This window comes from Telopea speciosissima, chromosome 2 (genome assembly GCF_018873765.1).
Source record: "Telopea speciosissima isolate NSW1024214 ecotype Mountain lineage chromosome 2, Tspe_v1, whole genome shotgun sequence".
Classification (NCBI taxonomy): domain Eukaryota; kingdom Viridiplantae; phylum Streptophyta; class Magnoliopsida; order Proteales; family Proteaceae; genus Telopea; species Telopea speciosissima.
Window position 1 is genome coordinate 58,305,696 of NC_057917.1, and position 24,009 is coordinate 58,329,704.

Consider the following 24,009-nt stretch of genomic DNA (forward strand, 5'->3'; position numbering starts at 1 on the left):
CGTGAGAATGTGAGAATTGAGATCGATTTGTTTCTTTTACGAATCAAAACTTACTGCAGCTTTGAACTTCTTGATTACTTCACCTCATTATAATACTTCCTCAGCTCAGTTTTTTCTTCCTTTAACAATTCCATTAAATGATATTCTTGGTCTTAATTATATTTTTCAGGTTTGTCAGTTTACGTTATTCACTTTTTGGGTTGATGCTGAGTTCTTTTATCAAAAAATAAAAAAGGGGAAGGGTTGATATTTAGTTTTTCGTACATACCACTTGTGGATGTGATTGCGGAAAATGGAAATGTATACTTTTATGATGATTTTCAAAAATGAAAAAAGATTGGTATCCCGCTGGTGTATCGTAAATTAGCATTCATTATGTTTATCTCTATCTATTGTTTCTTTTTTTTTAATTAATGTCGTCTATTAGTTTGAGTGTGTCTATCCCTCTCCCTCTTTAAAAATATAAAAGAGTTCAAAATATTTTTTAAAATTAAAATTTATTATATATAAAAAATTATTTCAAGACATTCTCTCTCTTTCCTAATCACTGATTAATAGATCGTCAACCTCTTACCCTAATATCTTTTCTCCGTCATGACCATGTAAGCTACCGATTAGATGAGCCATTTCTAAATATTGGACGTTGGATAGGATGTGGAGCATCTCAACCGTTCAATCCATCTACAATTGTATCTCGTCCCCTCTACAACCACTACACCCAGAGACGTTGCATCTTTCCTTCTTTCTCTCTTCCCCATTTACCATTGCAACCCATTCCCTTGCATCTCCCCACCCCCCCCCCCCCCCACCGCCCTCTAATTTCTCTCCCTTGGCCCTGCCCTGCCCTACCCCTCCTCACCAGTTGCTGCCAACCCCTCTGCGCAAACTATATCTTGCGATACATTGGCATCGACCCATCTTGCCCAAGTTATCATAGCTCTTTGAAATGGCTTGACAACATTCAACTCGTTATAGATATGGCTACCTTCTTAGTAATAGTCCTTTCTGTAAGTAGTGGTTTTATTTTTCTTCTTTAGTTTCTTTAAGAAATAGAGGTTTCGAAGAATAATTTTGAAACCAATAGCGAGAACAACAATGACGAGAAGAATTTGAAGATACCCATTGGAAGCCTTCTCGTGAATTCAACGACAAGTAGTCGTTTTCGTCTCAACAATTCTAGCATATTTCTCCCATTCAACTTGCATAGAAATCGCAACCAAATCACTTGTCCAAACTAAAAATCTATCAGTCTCAGAACCCAAAAACCTAAAATTTTTTCTTGCTTTTGGTTAGAAATTAAGAAGAAGAATTACAACTTTCTTCCAACTAGGGTTTGAAACATAAAAATTACAACTTTGCTATGAAATTTTATTGATGTTTGAAACATACATTGGGATATTGCAGCCATTGGATAGCCATCTAAGTTTTTGATAAGCTTCATTAGACCAATTGTTGAGAAAACAATTATATGGCTCGTTGATGTGAGGACAAGACCCTGGTGGGTTTAGAGCAGATGGCAAGGGGTGGGTTTAGTGATGGGGGGAGTTGTAGAGCAGGGGAGGGGTGGAAGGTGGAGGGAAGAGGGGGGCGAGGGTGGGGGCTGTTGACGGGGCACCAAGGTGAGGAGGGGAGAGGGAGAGTCGGAGCCGAAGCTGGTGAGGGATGAGAGAGTGGGAGATGAAGAGGAAGGAGAGAGGGAGACGCTACTGCAGCAACAATAGAAACAAATGGTTATGTATTTCATTTCATCCGACAGTCAAATATGGTGCTAGCATATAAAATTCCATTACATCCTACTAGTATGTACATCATTCCACTTCGGGGAGGGAAGAGCGGGGGTGGGGGGGACTGCTAGTGGAACACCAAGGGAAGAGGGGGGAGTGAGTCGGAGTCAAAGCTACTGAGGAAGGGAAGAGTGGGAGACAAAGAGGGAGAGGGAGAGTCGGAGGGGAGGAGGAGATGCTACACGATGGTGGTGGATAGTTGGCGCTGCATTGACAATGGAAACAAATGGTTGAAATGCATTCCATTTCATTTGACGATCAATACAGTTCTAGCATATAAAATTCCATTACATCCTACAACTATGTACATCATTCTCCCCCCACCCCCGAAAAAAAAACAAAATTTTGTATCCTTATCTAGTAAATTTTTTATAAGTATTATAGCATTCAAGAAGATTTAAATCCTAAGAAGTATATTATTAATAATTTTTTGGGAGAGAGTTGGGTATGTCGCCAACTTTCGTTCGTTAAGCTAGGAGCATATACTGATCATAGGGCTGGCATAAGAGGGCAAGGGTGTCTTTTCCTAAGGGGGAGGAGAGAGGAAGTCACATGTTTAGCACCCTGGCCGCAAGCCCAACCTTTTCCCTAATTTTTAGTTGGTTTCCTTTGCTTGCTTCTTTCATTGGCTACCATTTGCTACATAGAAATTTTGTAGCCATGTTTTATCAAGATGCTAGATCTGACACCTTTCTTCAATTTTAAATTTCAAATTGTTTAATACCCAAAAAAAAATCCAAATTGATGAAACTTTGACAAATTTTGGAACCAAACTTTAGAAATAGTTGAATTTTGTTGACATAAAGCATTAGACCGAGTTTTTCTTCAACCACGATGAATGGATCCTACCGAGACAGGTTCAGATACCCACAAAGAGATTGGAAGATATTTTAGGTATCCTAAAACTTAGAAGGGATTTGTGAACCATAGGTTAGTGGTTTTTCATTCACCGAGTGGTGGAGGGAAACTAACTACAATGAGAGAAGACCCTAATGCATTATGATTCATATAAGAAAGATGCTCCTTTATCAAGCTATTAGATACATGGTTTAAGTTTCACATGGTTTAAAAAAAAAAAAAAAAGATACATGATTTAAGGAATCGAAATTGGATCGGAAACGAACAAATCTGATCCTAATTCCAAATGATTCATAACCCTCTAAACCTCTAAACATCTATAATTCATGTTTGATCTTCATTTGTTGTCATTGTTTTATTTTTCTAGTAAGCAAAATAGTGTAAAACCAATGAAACTTATCTCTTATGGCAAGATCCTTAAGTATATTAAATCAAAATCTCCAAAAACAATATATTTTGAAAAATCTAAAAAACTTTTTATTTTCCATTCCAATAATTAAGGTTATGAATAATTCTGATTGTTTAGGATCCGAATTAAATCGAAATTGAAGACTAATCCCATATTCGATTCCGGCTTCTTGAAGTAAACTTTTACACAACACATATTGCAAGGTCAATGGACTGATGGAGGGAGTGGACCCTATAAAACACTTTCTAACCGCGAGGGAGCAGAGATAATTTAGGAGTGTGAGTGAGTGAGTGAGTGTTGTCTTTTTGTTTCTTTTTGAAAATACCTTTACTCTTTTACTTAATTTTAATTGGGTGATTTCTGTTACCATCAAAAGCCAGCTTTTTATGTTTTTGTTTCTTTTCTTCTATGTTTCACAATTCCCAAATCACTTTTGTTTGCTTTCTGCCTCTATTTTCTGTCATTGTTGTTGGGAGTTTTCTTTGAGAAAATTCACCCATTTGAATCAGAGAGAGAAAGAGAGAGGCCCACCTCGTTCGTCGTTTCATCGTTTGGGCTAAAGAACTCCTGGTGGGTTTTGATTATTTCAACTCTATTTCAGAATTTCAGTTTTTATACGTTTTGGAGTGAGTCTTGGCTTTTGGGTGAAAGGAAAACTTTAGCTCATGGTTTCTTTTGTTTTTTTTTTAATATTTTTGGGCAGAGAGCGGAGACCAGTGACCACAGAGCACAAAGCATTGAAGGAAACGTAAATCCGTATGGTATCATTATGACTGTCTCCTCCTTCCTGCATTTCTCTGCAAGCGGTCGGCAACAAGTCATCTTCTTCCTTCCTTTTCCGTTGCTTCACCGACCTTCACTTTTCTTTCTCTTTCCTTCTCTCACTGTTTTGATTGTATATCTCTCTGTAGACTGTAGCTTGCAGTCCGGTCTTCCGGGGCGAATCCGGATCATCCACCCACATGGATAGGGAAATTTTTTTTTGGATTAAAATAAAAATTAAATTAACTTAAAGAGAGATAACTGGTTCCGGCACTCATACTTCTGTATGTGACATCTGTTCAGAATCAAACGGAGTGGATGAGGCACCGTTACCTCATTTCTTCTTCTTTGTTTTTTTAATTTTATTTTTTTCCGCTCTTACAAAAATGTGTCCAACACGGACTCCAGTGTCTCCACTTCCATTCCTTCTCCCAATCTATCTCTCTCTCTTCCCCTCTTTCTCCTTTGTGTTTTTGCAAATTTAAAGTCGGAGAAAGATAAAAATCATCGCTGCTGTTGCCGGACTTAGATCAAGTCGTCTCTACAATTTTCATACTCGAAAAATTGAAACCTTTAGTGTCTTCACATACTGGAACCAACTTGTTCGTCTTTATTTTAAGCTTAACGATTGTCATTTAATTTTTTTCTTTTCTTTTTCTCCCTTTTTAGTAAATCAATTAAACAAAAAACTGTTCGAAGAGGAAAACCCAAAAGGGCATCTCCACTTCGTCTTTTGGCGAAACTATGGCAGTGATCAAGAATTCTTCGTCGTCGCCAGTATGCTCTCAACAATTGTTGTTTACTTTTTTTTTTCCTTTCTTTTAGGGAAATTATAAGTGCCACCCCCTGACATTTGCCTATATTTTAAGCCACACCCACTAACTACCATAATATCAACCATTACCCATTTTTGAACGGTGTTAACATATAAAATTTCTTTGACCAATATACCTTTTATTATAAAAATATAAAAAAACCTATTCCTAAACAAATTTTCTATTTTACCCTCCCCATATCATCCTCCACCTCCACCTCCACCTCAACTTCCGCCCCCACTCATTTTCAGCCACTGCGGCCCTGCTACACAACCTCCACTCCCACTCCCCACTGCTCTCCCCACCACCACCTGTCCCTGCCACTCGCTCCCATCCCTAAATAGAACAATAGGAGCAAAAACAGTAACGACCAACGATTCTGATTCCAGACCTTTCTTAGAAGGTTTCTGCTTAGGCAGAGACGCATCTCTCATCGAAAACGAGTATTACCTCTGCTGCTTGGTTCAAAAGGTTTAATTAAGAAACCTGAATTTGTTAGAGTTATTATCCAATGTCTTTACTCCCTGGGCTATATAAAGTCAGCATGTCAATTGGAATCTGAATCTGGAATTTCTTACAAATCATGGAATTCATAGCATATTGCTGCCATTAATATGTGGATGCTATGGGCAACCCACCCAGAAGTGTACACACTCAGTTAGCATGTCATGCAGGTATTTGCTATTGAGAGACAAACGTTTACAAATACATCAAAGTCTTAATGTGAATTGGAATGACTGTATCACCACTCTTGTTGCACTTGAGGATTTGGTAGAAGAAATTCGAGCTTCAGCTTCTTAATCTTCAGGCAATTTATTCTAGAGTGCTTGAACCGTGGAAGCAACATGGGGCTGGGCTCGGAGGTGGGAACGATGAGAGGGAGCAGACCATTAACCAGCTGTTGACGGAGATGGACGGCTTCTTCGACAACAGCGGCATAATCGTGCTTGCTTCTACCGACAGGCCTGGTGTTCTTGATGCAACTTTGCTAAGGCCCGACAGAGGGTGAGGATGAGGTGGAAGGGGTAAAATAGGGTATGGTGAACATTTCAACCACATAAAGCTCCTAATTCTCCCATCTAATCAGTATTGTAGAGACGCATCTCTCATCGACAACAAGTATAAAATGAATCAGAAACGAAGCTCAGGCGAGAAATTACCGGGATCTGAACTGACAGAGGAGCAGAGCTAAGGCTTCAACAGAAACTCAAAAGTGAAGTAGAAGAAGACAAGGCAACCAAGGAAGCTTCATTATTTCTCTATCCATATCATCACCTCTAATGACTTATTTTAAGAAATATGGCTTGGTCTGTAAGGTTTGTTGACAAAGGAGTGAGAGAAGAGGAAGGGGGCTCAATCGGAATCAGACGAGAAGAAGAAGGGGGCTCGCCACTGCAACTCGAGCTTGTGATCAAGTGAGACTGAGACTTGGAGAGGGAACTCGCCTCAGCAACTCAAGCTTGATCTGAGGTGAGGAAGATGTTGCGGTGGATTCTCCAAGGTTGTTGATGAGTGTGAGGAAGAAAAGGGTTTATGGGTGTTTTAATTGAAAGGGTAGATTAGGTACTTTGCCAACTAAGAAGGGTAGAATTGTCTTTTAAAAAATATTAAATAACTTTCATCACCACTTAACAGCTTTTAACTAATGGTAGGGGGACTGTGTGGAATTAGTTTGGTAAAGCAGGGGGTGGCACTGAAATTATGGTAGCTAGTGGGTGTGCTTTAAAATATAGGCAAACGTCAGGGGGTGGCGGTGATAATTTCCCTTCTTTTTATCCCTTTTCAGCAAATCGATTAAACAGAAAACGATTCGAAGAGAAAACCCAAATGGGCAACTCCATTTCGTCTTTAGTAAAACTCTGAGTTCGATCGATAATTCTCCGTCAAATGCATCGAAAACCCTCGACACCTCCGTCATCTCGGAGGGCAACTCCACTATTTCCAGGGAATTCATGAAGTGCACTGTCTCCATAATGCTTGGTTTGTTTCCTTCCGATTAGTTAGGAATGGTGAAGAAGAACTAATGGTGAGCAATGCAATCCAGAGAGAATATATGTTCTAAACAGCTTTTCCATTCTATGTTAGGAATGAATTCTCCATTCTAAGAATGGAAATGCATACCAAACAGAGCCTCAATCTTACGAATTTTTCTCCTCTCAGGTTCCCTGCCCGATTAGGTTTGTAGGTTCCTCTCATAGGGAAGGCGGAAATGACGACCTCACCCCACTCGGGTAGTGTGTTCGGGTAGGGGGTGAGGTCGTCATTTTCGGTCCCCTATGAGAGGAAACTACGAACCTGACCAGGCAGGGAAGTCTTACAAAGAAACTCTTTCACCATTCCTTGCCATTAACAACTCCCTGAGTTGCTCGAGCGACAAAAAACTCTACTTACAGATTAATTGTATCGATATAATCCTTTGTAGATGTCTGTAGAATTCATCGTGAATAAAGGTTCACAAACTGATTCGTCAAGACTTGCATCTTCAGGTCTACCAGTAGTTCTGTGGTAGAATTTAGGCTTCTAAACAGAATAGAAAGAAGCAAAGTTCTCTCTTTCTCTCTGGTGAGTTGGGGGGAGGAGAGGTGGTTGCAAAAGCAATATTTAACCAAACTAAATTGTGACAGAAGGGGCCAACAGTTGAATCATTGCAGTTGATATTGAGAAGATTAAGCAAAGGAAAGGCATTTTAGGGGGCAATGTAGAAAGCTCATTGTTTTTGCATTAATGCAGGAAACAAAGATGACAAGCAATATATAACCAAATCGATTTTTCTCAATTATTTCATCTTGTAGCCGTGCCTCTAGCTTTTGGAGCTTTTCTATTTTCCTTTGTGTGTGTGTGTGTGTGTCAATGAAAATGTAGATTTTTTAAATCCAAAATGAGTATTCGAAACTCTGACTAGCTAAGAAGGTCCATTTGTTGATCCAAATAAGTCCTTGTTTCCATCACTAGGTAATAAGTGAGTCCATTTCATGGGTGGATCCCATCCCTTTAAAATATTCATCCATGTCCACACTAACCGTAGCTTGGGATTCAAAGGAAGTGGCAGGAGATGTTTCTTAATTAATCTGGTGGTTCACTCTTTTCTATAGGAATTTCTAAGCTTTCATGCCATAGGCTGATCTAATTCCTACTCAAAATAGAGAATAATATAAAGTTTGGAAGCCCTTCAAAATTTCATTGAAACATAAAATTTTTTATCAAAGAGTTGTTGGATTAGCTCAAAACCAAAATGAGCACCAAATAAATTTAGTTCATCATTAATGGGATAAAAAAAACCTTGTTCATGATACTTGAAGCTTGTAGGAAGGATTGTGAGGTCTTGGGTTCTTGCAATAATCAATGAATATAAGATAATAGGCGAGTTTGAAGACTAACATTTTTAAATCTCTCTCTTTTGCATATAGGCGGATTATGGGTTTTTTATTACGAATTGTTTTGACTGTTAAACCGATTTGTTGAAAAGAAAAAAAAAGGGGGTGGGGGAGGGGGGAAGTAACAGCAACGACTGTTAAGCCCAGAGCAGAGACAACGTTAATGGAAGAATAATGAAGGTAGATGTTTAAAGAAGGGAGCAGCAATTAATGCTCGAGGTTTTTCAGCACGTACAAAAAGAAGTTGGTTCTAGAATGTGGAGGCACACACAAGACAGGAGAAGTTTCAATTCTTCAAAACGGCAGTTGCAGCAATAACTCAATCTGAGTCTAGCAGTTGCAATGGTGACTTTTATCTTCTCCCACTGTAGATGTACAGAGACATGGAGGAGAGAGATTTTTCGAGTATGAAATTTGAAGAGACGACTTGATCTGAGTCCGGCAGTAGCAGCGACGATTTTTATCTTTCTCTGACTTTAAATTTGCAGAGACACGAAGGAGAAAATGGGGAAGAGAGAGAGATTGGGATAAGGTTTGGAAGTGGAGACTTTGGAGTTCGTGTTGGACACGTTTTTGTAAATTAGTGGGAAAAAGAAAAATATTTGAAAAAAATATGGTAACATTGCCTCATCCACTTCGATTGGTTCTGTTTTCGAATGGACAGATGTCACATAAAGAAGCATGATGGCTGGAAAATTCTCTATCCATGTGGGTTGATGATCCGGACTCTTCCGGGGCAAGAAAATCCATTGTAGTGAGCATCAAACGGATGGAAGTGTTCTTGGGGCACGTGTCAGACAGCTCCAGCCATCCAATGAACGCTGCTGCACTGAGATGTCTGGGTTTCTGTATTGGAAGACAAGAAATAAAACCGTATATCTCTACCCCCCCCTCTCTCTCTCTCTCTCTCTCTCTCTCTCTCCGTCTAGCTTGCACTCCAAGGCTCATCTGAGACCTTCGTTCTTTATTGGAAGTCCCAGAAAAAAAACGAGTGGTCAGCTTTTTTTTTTTTGTGGTAGAAGAATGGTCAGCTAAGAAAGCTGAAAGCCTAAAAGGCTACTGCATGTTTTGGCGCCATTAGACTCATTACATTTTTGGGTTTGATAAAAATTAGACTCATTACATACAACGTCATACGGCTTCGGATTAACTCGGCTCTTGTCAATCCAGGCAGCTGGGTTGCATGTGCAGAGTCAGAGATGAGGTGGTGCGCATTGATCGCCTTACTCATGTTTGAGCGCCTGCACATGCAACCCAACTGCCCGGATTGACAGGATCTTTTTCAGCTAACATCTGGGTGAGAAAATTTGGTTCACCTACCTAAGGGTGTCCATCCTTCATTTCGTGGATAGGGGTAAGTCTAGATTCTAGGGTGTCAACCGGTATCAATTTTGTAGGCTGCACTATGTCTGACCTTTTAAGTATTTAGGTCGAGCCGGAACAGGCTCAATCGGTCTCTAGCTATAATCGGGTATTAAAATCGGGTCTTAATCGGGTTATGAGTTTGTTTTGCTATAATCGGGTATTAAAATCGGGTCTTAATCGGGTTATGAGTTTGTTTTACTCTGGTTAGTCTTTAAATGGGTTCTAAATAGTGCAGCCCTAAAATTGATCTCTAAAGTGGATTAGAGAGAAAAATAAAAAAAAATTGCCCATAAATTCTTATTTCGCAATTTGCAATACTCATGGATTTAGAAATTAGGAATGAATTTTAATTGACAAGGGTGCAAATCCTCTATTTGGATACAAAATGAAGGGCAGAATTTAATTTTGTTGAGATTTGATCAGTTTATTTAACCATATAAGATTTGAACCACTTAATTTATAGCCTCATGCATCGACCGAACCACTTAATTTACACCCAAATCCTCGTCAGAATTTAATTTTGTTGTTTTACAGGTTCATAATTAACGATCGGGCCATACTCAGGCGGGCTAGGTCGGGTTTATAATCGGTTAGTCTAGTCGTGCGCCCAACAGGCTAGAACCCATACCAGGAACGACCGATTATAAACAGGTAGGGTTTGAGCCCGATATGTTTACTAATCGGGCCAGATTAGATTGTAATCAGGCTGGCTCGGTCGGGCTGGGCCTGGAATTGACACCCCTATGTAAATCTAAACCAAACCAATAAAGGAAAGTACAGATTTGACTACTTCTAATTTCATTCAGATTTGGATTTGATTTTCTCTTAACGGTTTGATACCATGTATATATATTCACATATTGATTAAAAAATATAAATATTTATTTATTTTATTATTTTTGGGTTGGTATCTGTTTCTTTCGATTTTATATCAGTTTAAACTTTGGTTTTGGTTTCAGTCTAGTTTTTCAATTTGTAGGTACGATGCATCCAATTTTTAGCCAGTTCCACAATACCTCAATCCGAAATCAAATCAATAATAAAACATTCAGATAGGTTTGAGGCTTCGAGCTAGGGTTTTACACCCCTACACCTACCCATTTAAGGTCATTATTATTCTATATTTTTTTATACGGAATGATGCCCTTGTCATTGTCTCGACTCTCGATATCCATCTCAAGTCACTAACTTTTGTAGTCCGGCATGGTCATTTCACTAAATCCAAAGCCTTCCTATTTGGCTATTAAATCTCACTTTACTTTGCATTCAAATCCCTTAGGTCTAAAAAATAAAATAAAAGTTACATCTAAAAAAAATCATTAATAACTATGATAAGAAATTTCATATACAAAAATTTTTCTTTATAGGTTTGAAGATTTTCACTTTCCTTTCCTTTGATTTTAATTGCAATCAAATGTAATGCCTATAAATAAAGGAAAGGTAAGGAACAAAAATGCCAAAGTATATGATCATGGTTTTAGTGCACCTTATCAGATCGGGTATTTGTCACCCTCAAAACCTATATGATAACAATATGGCATTGGACAAGTTTACCTCTAATTTTCATTTAAAAAAAAAAGGTTTTTGACTATTTTACCCATTATCCGTACCGTTTCACCAATATGGTATCGGTATCAGTCACCTTCAAAACCGTGCAGTATCGATCATATCGGACGATTCGATGCCGATACCTAAAAACCATGGCTTAGATTGACCATGGCCAATTCTGATCTGAATTGGCTGATCCAGCCAATCAAATTCTAATCCTTGATATTCTAAATCCGACCCAAATCGGCATGAGCTATACTTGAATGAGTCCTAGCTCTAACCTGCAATGAGGTAGTAACTAGTGAGAACTAATGGCAATACGGGCACGGCTCCTCTTCATTCAATTAATAAGGCAACAAGCTATGGTTTTATTTTTGGGTAACGTTTTCTTTCACTTGAAGAGTAGGGTTCAACCATCATCTTAGGGTAGTTAATGTTTGCCCCCACCCCCACCCCCAATAGTACGAAGTTGATAATACCCCCACCTCAACACCAGCCGAACCCCTCGGCCAAGGGATTCTCCCTTCACGAATACTTGGTCCTTTATTTTTTAAGTATATATTTGTACATTCATTAATTTCTATGAATAATATACAACAGATATTGATTTTCTATTTATGGTAGTAAATATTTAATATTTACCCCCTTGCTTGAATTTAGAATCAACAATCATAACAAATCCTAATACCTTCTAATTTGAAAAGAGATGGTTAGAAACACAAATCCTACGAAGTTTTTGGATTGTAGTGTACATGGTAAAAAATACAATTGATATTGTCATAGAATTGAAGGACCTCAAACTTGACTAGTAAGTTGTAAGCAATACAATGATCCTGTAAATCTCAATTGGCCTTGCTTGACCTAACTTTGGGTAAAAATGTACTTGTTGAACACACATTGCAGATGGTTGTGATTGTGTGTTGGTTGTCGTTGTTGTCAACACAGTGCATGTGTGTTGTTGTTGTCAACACAGTGCATCTTGGTGTAGCACATAGAGTGTGGTAGTGTACAGTGGTAGTTCAAGGCAGCAGTTACGGAGGTCAGAACAGTTTAGACAGCATTCTAGGTGAGTTGGCAGACTTTTGGCAGTGCAGGTAGTGATTGGATAGTATTCCAGCATCCCCAATAGTTATTATAGTGTTCACAGTGGCAATGACAGTGTTACAAGAGTTTGGTAGTGTACATAGACGTCTCACAGTGATTGGGTGTCATCCAGGATAGTTTTATCATTTTTAGGAATAGAAAACGTCACAGGCATTTCTATAATTTTATAGAATATTTATGGCCTAGACATGTGTTAGTGAAACTCCAGGAGTATTTTCATGTTTATGTCAGTCACAGATATCTATGAAGTGTTGACACAACTTAGAAGGGTATTTTGGACATTTGGTTGTGATGTGACATGTTGGCAATGATGTAGGAGTATCCAAGCCTATATGGTAGTATGGGACACTCCATTTCAAGTTTATACAGTGTCCGGCTGCCTTCAACAACATTGTGTGAAGGTCTTATGCCTTGGGAATTGTGATTTTATAGGTTAACACGAGGCAACGTGTTTGAGGGCATTTTCGAAAGTCCATATGGAATTTCTAGAAGAAAGTGTAAGCTGAGGAATCATATTGCTTTGAGTTTGTGATTCATTGCATTTTGTTTCATGTCGTTTCAACATTAGGCGGAGGAGATATAGTGGTTTCTGTATGGTCACGCAGACTAGAAGCAAACTTGAGAGGTTTTTCAAATCATAAGATGCACTTTGTGAGAATTGAGTGATTTTGGACATCATGATTAATAGTCATCTCGTCATGAGTGCAGCACCGCAAACCACGTCCAAAAATTCGATCGGATGAAGAAATTACGACCTATATTTTATTCTGGGCATTTTGGTTGGTTGGATGTACTAGAGGAGTCGTACACTAGCATATACTGAGTCTAAGATTGGACCATCCATAATAAACCATGTCACTAGATGCTTTTTTAGTGACTAAGATGAGGCCGTAATAGTGATGGAACAGATTCTATTTAGAGGATTTTTATTGCACGTGCAAAGCACATTTTGTGCACGATCAGTCATGCATCTTGAGCCCACGTCACACAGTACTGCGATGTATCGCCCGTACACTTGTACAATGCCAAGTCCGATCCAGATTCAAGAGCTCTATCATTCAACCACATAAATCATCCCACGTCTGATCCAGATTCAAGAGCTGGTAGTCCTTCCCGCCTTCAGCCGACAACACGAACAACTCGGATTGAGTTGTACCTGACTCATGAATGGGCATATGAAACATCGCCTAACATGTCACGCTTGTTACATGCCCCTGTCATGACTCCTGCCCTTCGATGTGATAACTCACATGCGCCTGTCAGTCGAGATTTCACTCTCGTCCATCCCATTGGTTAGTTGACTGAGCGTCTGACTCGGTCACACTACCAACTGACGCCAATCTGATGATGTTAATGATGCCACACCATATTGTTCCCATCCGACGGGTCACACAGATCTCAAGACTATGCACCCCGTAGTCCTCATAACCCAATGGTACGCAGGTACATATATACCCTCTCCATATTCCATTTTGAGGCCTCTGATTAGTCCAACTTCAAACTCAAATATTTCCCTCACCCGGTGGCCATTTTGGTCGAACCAAGTTGCAGATTGCTCGTCTCTCCAAGCTCTATAGATTGGGAGTAACTGAAGACAGAGGAGCTTCATAGGTGCCAAAATCTAAAAGAAAGGGTGTAGGGACTTCCTAGGGTTTAAGGCTTTGAATCTTCTTCATGGGTTTTGTTTTCCAGCTCCATTAGAGCCCTTTGAAGCTGCTGGAACTATGGGTAGCTGTAAGTACCGTGGTCCTCGGGACAAGGGTTCCTCAACCTTATGGCGACAAGGATTGGGTTCGATGAATAACGGTGTATCGTTCCGATATATCATCATGGGGATTGGGATCATGCTTTATAAAGAAATGGAGTCGCCACCTAGGGTTAGGGCCTAGGACCCAATGGGTGTAGCCCCATCCGGGGTTAGCGAAAAGGGCTACGTGATTCTATATGGTCTGGTCAGAGATTCAGGGTAAGTAGTCAGGTTACGAGGGTGGGAAGGTGTTAGGCACCCACCTCGCCCAGATAAACCGGTCTTTCTACTAGATGCTGGTTTTCGAATATTCTTCCTTAATAATATATCATATACTAACATGTAAGGCTAAGTTATGATGCACTAATCATAACAAAGAAAGAAAAATCATTTACTATGTACACTAAAACGAGTTACTTTAATTGTCTACATTATGCCAAAAATAATGAGAGGGAAAGAGACAGATACCTGTCTAGAAATGCAAGAAATAAATGAAAGCGCACTGAGGGCAAAATATTGATGTCCCAAGGCTCAGGTGAAGACGGACGATCGACTTGTCTCTCTCTTGTCGGACAGAATGAGGCTATACGAGATGAGTTTTGTCACTCAGACTTTGGGCAGAGTAACGACTATATAAGAGATTTTTGTTATCTGTATACAGACAGAATAACGACTGTGAAGGGGGTTTTTTGTTATCCGCACACTGACGGGATAACAATACCTAAGAGCAGAATCGCTCTATGTTTGGATGGGTAACCGAAGGATCTACCCACGTCAAAGAACTCCACTTACTCACATACTTATGAGGGAAAGACGAAGGAAAAGAGGGTGAAAAGGGGACAAAACAAGCCCTGGAGGGTCTCTTTATCCGAGAAAAGCTTGTCTTTTGGGGTAGGGGGACTCTCCTATTTATAGGGAGGGGTCCCCTCTCTCTCCTGGCCAGATAAGTCCTCCACGGCGTCGTGGAGGTGTCCACGGCGCTGTGGGGGACTTTTCCACGGCGTCGTGGGTGACGTCAGCAAGCTGATGTCACACCCCCTCGTGGCGCGGTGAAAATCTAGTACACATCCCCACGGTGTCGTGGGAAGGAGCCTACGACGCCGTGGAAGGAGCCTACGGCACCGTGGGGGGGAGGGTGAGCAGTACCTCCTTCAGCATTTGGTAAAAAGGTCTTATAAGTCATTTTAGGGATGTTAGGGTGATTTGGTTTAAATGTAGGGACAAGAATCCTTCTTGAGAGAGATATCGATGTCTGTCCATGTCCTATTGTCATTATCGCTGGAGGGTGACAAAATGCAGTGTCTATAGTAGCAGATTCTTTTGAGGTTGCAGCCTCCATTTGTGTGAAACTGAATAAATCCCCTTCCTCATATTTTGTATGCATTGAACCTACCTCCATTTGCATTCTCATATCTGTAATGCTCAATTGAAGCTGCCAAAATGGAGGGAGAACATTAAACCCAAATTTGCAAGGTTTGTTGGTAAAAAAATGGAGTGAAAAACAAGGGAAGAAAGAAAAGAAACAGAAAGAAGAAGAAGAAACAAAAGGGTTGTGCATTATTTTCATCACCTACCATTCCCATATGTTGGGTGTACTCCATTGAAGACAAAAGTATGGTAGAAGTGATTTGATCAGTGCAACATTTATGAAGGTTTTGCTATATGTGAGAATAAACTAAAGAAAAGAGATGGATTAGAAAGAAGTAAAAAAAAGGAAGGATGGAAGTAGAGAAGTGGAAGTCCCCAGTGCTAGAGCATTTCCAATGAAGCTCCACAACACTTAGAGAGCTTCCTAAGATACCAGAAACAAGACAAGCAAGGTTGTAAGCATTCTATCTTTTGGCTTTGTCTTTTGTATTTTGTGTATCCATATTCATATGCTAGTTCTAAGTTCTTGACTATCAAATACCTAGACTAAAAGGGGTTTCATTATAGGGCATTGTTATAAGCCCATTTCTGTATTTGGGTTACTAATGGGTGCTGGGATGCCATTGGGGGTAATACCCATGCGTCTCTGCATTAGGGGTTGAAATAGACAAGGTGTCCTGAGTCACAACTGTGACTAAAACACCATTGGGGTAGCTTGCCCTTGCCTTTGATTATCAAGGATTGAAGCAGGTGTAGGACATGGACTGTTGATTGCAGTTGAAGACCAATATTGAGTATATGTTGATGTCAGTATGACGATTACTCTGTGCACGTAGGCAACTTGTCGAAGCACGTATATATTTTTGTTGTGGATGCCTATTATTGTTGTATGTATGTTGGATATTGGAGTGCTTTGTTGCAAGATGGGTTTACACACCTACTAGAGCCTTTGACAGTCAGGTTGGGGTGTGTACATGTGTCACACCCCTATCCCGACAAGGGATAAAGTACAATATCAGGGTATGATTGGGGTGACACGCATCATCCCACCTCACCGTCAGGATCTCGATGTAGTGGCCAACTCACGGTCATAAACCAATATTAAAATACAATAATATCAAAGTGCGAAAGATAAAGGAATATTACATTCCAAGATAGGTCAGAGTTTGTGCAAGCGTAAATAAAATAATTATAAGATGTTCATCGGCTAATGATAATAAGTAACATGGTTACAAAATTCCTTTGACCATCAAGTAGCTACCAAAAAGGTAAAATATAAAAGTTTATACAAAGCACAAGGCTCTCAACAATAACAAAATCGGAACGATCCCAAGTAACAGTACAGCCCGTAGGCACAATCATCATGGGCAACCATCGCCATGATCCTCAGTCACGGTCTCTGGCTCCACAGTAATCATCTGCATCAAAATCTAAAAAGAATGTGTACACGGGGGTTAGCTCCACCGAGCTAGTGAAAGAGAAAAGGGGATGCACAATCACACAATCACAAATAGTCCATGGTGCATGCTATTATTAATTCATTTACCACCTAACACACAATGCTAAGTCAATGGGTATATGCTACTGTAATAACTCGGGAAGACACTATGGATCCTTCCATTCTCACCACAATGTAACCTCAATTATTACTATGGGGCCGGCATCGGTCATAGCCATCACCACCTAGAGGCAGACCCCGATAATCATTACTACCCCTGGCCTGGCGTCTCTAACTCTCCACAGGCAGTAGGTGCTCTGGTTACCCAACACCTAAACCCCTGTTGGTAAGGGTCGTAGCATAGGGAACTGAGCCTAACCATAGATATACTACATGAATCCTATCATGTTGAGAGGTACATCCGGGTGTGTCAACGTCCCATTCTATCTAACACCTGGGTACCAGCACAACACGACGTATACAAGCAAGAATGAGATGAAATATATAATTCCACGTAATCCGGGGGTTTCGGTGCCAGTACTTCCTGGCACCGTAACCCAACACAAATCCATATCATCCTAATCATCATCATCATCATCATCGAATAAGAATAAATGCAATCATGCTTTAATGATAATGTCATAATATAATTCATAAATGCATGAATAAGCAATAGTAAACAAGCTCAGACAGTCACCCAAACCCACTCACCAATTACTTCAAATAGAATTTGTATAAGCACAACAATTCCCACTCAAAATCACTCCATTGCACATATGTTGGCGCCTATGAAAGTGAATAAGAGTGTGAGAGAGTGTAGGGGAGGCCTCATAGAGAAACCCCACAATTTACATAAGTTATAGGTCTTGAAAACAGCATCGGAGGCAACGTCGGACTCAACAATGCCTGCCTCTGACCCTGAGTCCGACCCTTCCTGCAGGCTCAAGCCACATCGGGGGCAGCGTCGGACTCAACAGGCTTACCTCCGACCCTGAGTCTGACCCTTCCAGGCTCAGGCCACATCGGAGGCAGCGTCGGACTCAACAGGCTTGCCTCCGACCCTGAGTCCTACCCTTCCAGGCTCAGGCCACATCGGAGGCAGCGTCGGACTCAACAGGCTTGCCTCCGACCCTGAGTCCTACCCTTCCTACAGGCTCAGGCCACATCGGAGGCAGCATCGGACTCAACAGGCTTGCCTCCGACCCTGCATCCGACCTTTCCTGCAGGCTCAGGCCACATTGGAGGTAGCATTGGACTCAGCAGTGCCTGCCTCAGACCTTGCATCCGATGCAACCCATATACGATTTCAAGGTCCTTAAAAGCCCAGGGTTGTCTCATTTGGTTCTTTAAGTTCCAAGGGACTAGGGAGGGGGGTCCTATAGTCTATTAAGGTCTTAGAAGTACCCATCATCAAATGATTGAGGGATTTAAAGGATCAAAAGCTCAAAAATTCAGATTTGGGGTTTCCTTTGGTGGTTGAAGCTTTAGAATCAAATAGATTCAGCAAGAGGTCAAATAGAGGTCTTTATAGGACTGTAATACATTAATGGAGTCCCAAAAACATAGCTTAGAATAAACCATTTGGTTCCAAGAGGAAACCCAAACTCAAGACTGAAATTAGGTGAGCCATCTAAGCTAAAAAAGAAGGATATGGAGGGCGTTCCAAGCTCAACCGAAAAAGAGAAAAGAGAAGGGAGAGAGGTAAGAGTGTTCTTGGCCTACCTGATTTGAGGTACACAAGAGGTCCTCCTTGTAGATCCAAGCTCAAGCAACCGATCCCACCTTCTTCTCCTTCTTCTCCTCCTTGCTGCCTCCTCTCTTCAAAGCTCTCCTCTCCTTTCACGATTAGGTTAGGAAAGAAAATGAGAAAGACTAAGGAATAGCCCTAGCTCTCATATCTATAGATGTGTCTTACTAAGGCCTGTTTGGCTAGGGCCTCTTAGCTATAAATCTAGGGCTTGTTTGGGTAGGGTAGTTTAAATGCCCACTTAGGTATTGTTTGGATAGGGTCTTTTAATGAACCACAAACATATTACCCATCTAAACTCATTACCCACCTAAACTCAATTAAACACCATTAAGACACAACTTGGGCCCAATGGGCTTCATTTTAGAATAAATCTTGGGCCTTGTTTGGCTAAGGTTTTTTAATGTCTAAAGTATATTAACCTATTTTAAGCATTACTTGGGCCCAAGGGCCCACTTAAGAGGTCACCAAAATAGAAGGGAGGCTAAGGTAGTAGTTAACCACGATAAGGTACCAACAACATCCTCGATAAAGGGTATGTGGGCCCCACAAAAGGTCTCACTCGAATTAGCCACAATAACAGCATCGGATGTAGGGTCAGATGCACATAGGACCCTGCATCCTATGCAATACAAATGGTAGATAAAGTATCAAAAAGGTCTGGGCTTGGACCCATACCTCAGGGACTTTAAGGGGAAGGAAACAAGCAAAAAAAATAGGTTTAGTAATTTATCATTTGACCATCATGGTGAAAGACACACCGACAAACAAGGCAGCATAGTCTACTCACCACAGGGATAAATAATAAACAAATAGGTTCTCAGGTGCGGGTGTAACAACATGACTGTGTAATTTATGTGTTATCAGTGAGGGCCTTCAACAATGATTGAGATTATGTGTTTGAGTGAGGGACTTTCACAAGTAGATGTAACAACTCTTGACAGCATTGTGATCATCAACTCTTGGCAAGAAGGGTTGTAACTGTGGTTGTATGTTGTGCATTTAAGGGAACAATTTAGTGGTTGTGTTAAGTGTTGGGGACATCAACAGGTGAACTGGGAAGTGAACTTGTAAAGGGAAAATGTTGTTGAGTACATTGATTCACCCCCTCTCATTGTCTACTTGGAAACAATAGTACTTTTACAATTTGCTAATACTATTTTGATGAAACATTTCCATCATGCCTTGAGATGGGAAGCCTTTCAATCACGTATACTCCCAGTATACCAATGAATTAGAATTGTCAGGGAGATTTAAAATCCACTTCTAGACCAATGATCACCTATCGAATTTGGTGTTTCATATGATGTATAAGTTACTCCCCCTTAATTTTCAATAGTTTTTTGTTGAATTCACTTCTTAGACTTTTAAACTATTTAACACCTAGGTAATAACTAATAGGGCGAGGGTTCCCCATATTGCCAATGTGAGAAGAATCTATACACTACACCAATGGCAAAGCTGAGAAAGGCATTATCCACATGTTCCAAGCAAGAAAGAAATAAATAATAAAAAAATCCAATGTGAGGAAAACAATACTTTGGCATAACATATGGAGATGTTAGATTAGTTTGGGATTTTTATCGTAGACGGATGATAATGTGAATTTAAGCCAATTATTTAGGACACAATGAAAGGAGTTTCATATTAAGGCATGGTAAAACTCTGATCTGTCCTACTCACAAACTCATGAAATGCCCTATCATAACCTAAAGTCCATATCAAACCAAAAACTTATGTCACCCATTTAACTTCCTAGAATTTTGGTAACTTCACAAGTCGTTTATGGGATCATGGGCATTGAGAACCTTGTAAATAGGTGCCCTTTCTCACATGCCTGTTACTTTTTTTTGCCACATGGATAAGATAAGTTGACATTCTGACCATTAGATAGATAAAACATCCATTAGATAAATAAAATTTTGTTTACGAGTCTAAACATCAAATTCAAAGGCCTGTCTCAAGTGTGGGAATGGGCTTCTACCAAGGACGTGTAAAACTCTTTTAGCTGTTTCCTAAAAAAAATAGAACCCATTTTTTTGTTGTTGTGTGGGAATGTGGAGTTAGCATTTCATGTTATTGAAGGAACCTTAGGAATACATGAATAAGCTATTAGAAATAATCGTAATGGAGGTTCGTGGAACTTACCTCCTTAGGATCGAAGTCTGAGACAACTAGTTATTCTTTTGAAGTAGGAATGAAAGCAAGCCTTTCACCCCTTTATTGAATCAATAAGATTTTTTCCCCATGAAAAAGAGATTGCTCAATGAAAACCCGGTCAGAATCCCTTCGTTTATTTTAGGGCATCAACTACCTGCATTTAGGGAGTTAAAACTTAGTCGACTATATATAATATAGGTTATATCATATTTCTTTTATGCACACATTCTTCTATTGCTTGTTGCTTATTGGGTGGTGGGGCGTTGGTTGGGCAGACAACGTAACTGCATCCATATCCACATGCCATTGTAATCCAATGTTTCTTGCATACTAGTAACTACAAAGGGTTTCTGGTTTCTTATTTTATCAAGGGGAGGGTTTGCTACTATGCTAGAGTGTCGTTTTACACCAATAAGAGGGGGAGAGGGTTGCGAATCATCCAATAGGGGCGGGCATTGAATGAGAAGAGGGGGTATGGGGTCCATTCATGGTGTGTGAGAGGGTTCATGCAAAAATATGCACACTGGCGTTGTGCGGTTTCTTTTTTCCTTCAGCTATAGGGTTTCTTATCTTGTAGAGTAGCAAGGTTATGACTTCTTCAAATTCTCTTAGATGGCAACAGTTTGATGGAAACTCAGCGCCTTATATCGCGAAGCCAGGTCACATATGGTTGCCACCGTTGTTGGCACTTATTGCCTACTACTATCCCCACATTCCTTCCATTAGGGAAGTAGGGTAACTATACCCACTCAACTGTGAACATTTGCAACAGAAAAAGAAGGAAGTTTTGCTGGGCCACATCAGCCAATATAAGCATCTTATGGGTATATTATGACATTAAATTTAGGGGGGAGGTTCTACACACCGCCTAAGTGTATTGGCATCTCTCATCGCAAGCTAATGGGCACTATTTTGCCTATTTTTGTAATACCAATCTTTTCTTTGATTATATTTGTAAAATTAAAGATTGAGTAGACAGTTTTGTAAACGGTAACTCATTTGTAGTTAATCACGTAATTTTCCCAAAATTGGGGATATCTATGTTTATGCTCCTGTGCGTGCTCTCATTAGACCGGTACACGACCAGCCCTTAATTTATATCTACAAATTTATTTTTTTTGGGTAATTGGGAGCTTTACATATATATTTGATAGAAGGGGGGGGATCGAACCGGGGACGGGATAAGATACCAGCCAAGAGACTCGAACTCGAGACCTCTTGGTGAGCATGGGAATGAAGCGCACCATGGCTCACCAACTGAGCTAAGCAGTTGTTGGTATCTATTTACAAATTTGAGACAAAGCATACTATTTCTCCGTATCAGAGAGCTGAAGGAAAAGTCCCAGAGTCCGGATCAGCTCCACATATGTGCAGGATATTTACTCTCCACACAAGTGAGAAACTGACACGTGTTATGACCCTAACGGAGAAGGCGTTAACGTTGTTCTTTGGCTTTTTTATCCTTTTATCACACAATTAAGTGGGACCCACTACTGCTTAAGAATGAATATTTTATTTAGAATTTTTGTTTGTTTCAACTTTTTATTCTTGTTCATCGTCTTTTTCTTCTCCTTCGGTGAACCCGAAGGCACTCACCCTCACTCCACAGCCCTTTCCTCCCTCCCTTGTCCCCGCCCCTTCCCTTCCCTGCAACCCCAACCCCACTCAGAGCAATGTTCCTTCCGCAATCCCTCCCCTACATATCCATCCCATCGTACACATTTGAGCTCCCTCCGTCGGAATCGTTTCTAATCGGCTGTGGGCTAGGACATCAGTCTCCGTCTTCCATCCTTGAAACCCAGTTGGGTTGTTACCATGAATCTCTATAGAAGCACGGGATTTTACCATATTTGAAGAGCACAGAGAAGCTAATTCTGTTGATGACGTTAATGACGATGAAGAACAAGGGAAGAAGACGAGGTCATTGTCCACGACACTGAAACTCCTCTGCTTTCTGAGTACCTAAATCATCAATTCCCAATCTTTTACACTCTTGCAATCCCGTTTCTCACCCCCATTTCAGATTTATTTGCGGGTATCTCTAATTTTATTTATTTATTTTGTGCTTGTTCCCAATTTTAGATGAAGCTAATTTTAAGGCAATACGTTTGGATTGAAAACACATTAGGGAAGAGATGACAGGAAGCTCTGTGTTCTATTCATGTGATGAGAGACGATGATCAGAGACAATCTCTGCAAAACCAGATTTTGGGTATCTTTGCTTTGAAAATATGAAATGGTGGCGTTTTGGAGGTTCTGGAAAACCAAACCAAAATGGGTTCGGCAAAACCGCAGTTGTGAGGATTGGGATAAACGGGATCAAGAGGAAGAAGATGACGTGGGTGTAAGAGCTACTACCAACTTGATAGAGGAACTAGGAAGATGGACCCAACTCCAAAAGCTATCCATTGGTAGAGTAGCAGAAGCTGATTCTTAAAATTTTTGTGCTTCCACCGGGCAGTGGTGAAGGGGGTTCGCAGGGAGGAGCAAGGGTGATGCGGGGTTTGCAGGGAAGGGAGGGATGAGAGACAATGAGAGGGAAGGGGACGGGGTGGGGTTGCAGAGAGGGGAGTGATGAGAGATGATGCCAGGAAATCGAAACAAGGAAGATGATATGGGTTCCATTGTTATGAGATATTAGAAAAACATTTGAGTTGTTGAGGAGGTAACCAGTTTCCCTTTAATACGTGTCAGTCTATTATCATACACGTGTCGGTTTCTCACTTGAATAACTTTTGGGTTACGTTTTTTAAAAGGAAATAAAAAAAGCAAAAATTCTGAAAACAAAAGTTAACGGCCGGTAGTCTACTGTATTTGAGCGTAACACGTGTCAACTTCTCATTTGTATGGAGAATAACTATCCTCCACATATGTGGAGCTGATCCGGACTCAAAGTCCCAACGGTTGGTTTCGATTAGCTTAGGCCATCTTTGGTATAGTTTTTGTTTTTGATTTTTACCTATTTATCAAAAATCATTTGTGAAAACCATTTTTGGTCAAAACATAAAAATCGTTTGGTAACCAATAGACACAATAGATTGTGTACTCAGAAATAGGTTTGGTATACCTATGTGGAAAATGATTTTTATGACTTTTAAACTTGTATGGAAAAAAGAATGTATCCAGATCCTCCCCAACCGATTGGACGCCCAATGAGGCATCCGACAGCTGGGAGGACCCAGAAACGCACCCCAACACATGGATGGGCTGTCCCAAAAACATGAAGCAGGTTCAACCGATAGTTAAAGTGATTAAAAATATATAAACGCCATTTCAGTCATACCAATGAGTGCATGAAAAAAACAACAACAAAATATTTCAAAGTCCACAAATACATAATAAGTCTTGCAAGAAAAAAACTACAAAAGATCCTTATATGCTTCCTTAACCTGCTGATCATCAATCCTTAAAGAAAAACTTAATAAATAACACAGTAAAAATATCTGTTGATCATCAATCCTGATAGGCTTCCTTAATCTGATTTGCAATTTGTTTTCGATATGCTTCCCATTTTTGTTGTTGCGTACCAC

The 24,009-nt window shown here is 40.3% G+C and overlaps 1 long non-coding RNA gene across 1 annotated transcript; it reads right to left on the reverse strand.

Annotated features, from left to right (window-relative positions):
* Positions 1-58: 58 nt before the first annotated feature.
* Positions 59-22,388, reverse strand: LOC122652516. The gene is made up of 3 exons (XR_006331609.1): positions 22,250-22,388; positions 3,867-3,876; positions 59-69 (listed from the first exon to the last, which is right to left on the reverse strand). It is a non-coding gene; the product is annotated as an uncharacterized LOC122652516 (long non-coding RNA).
* Positions 22,389-24,009: the final 1,621 nt, after the last annotated feature.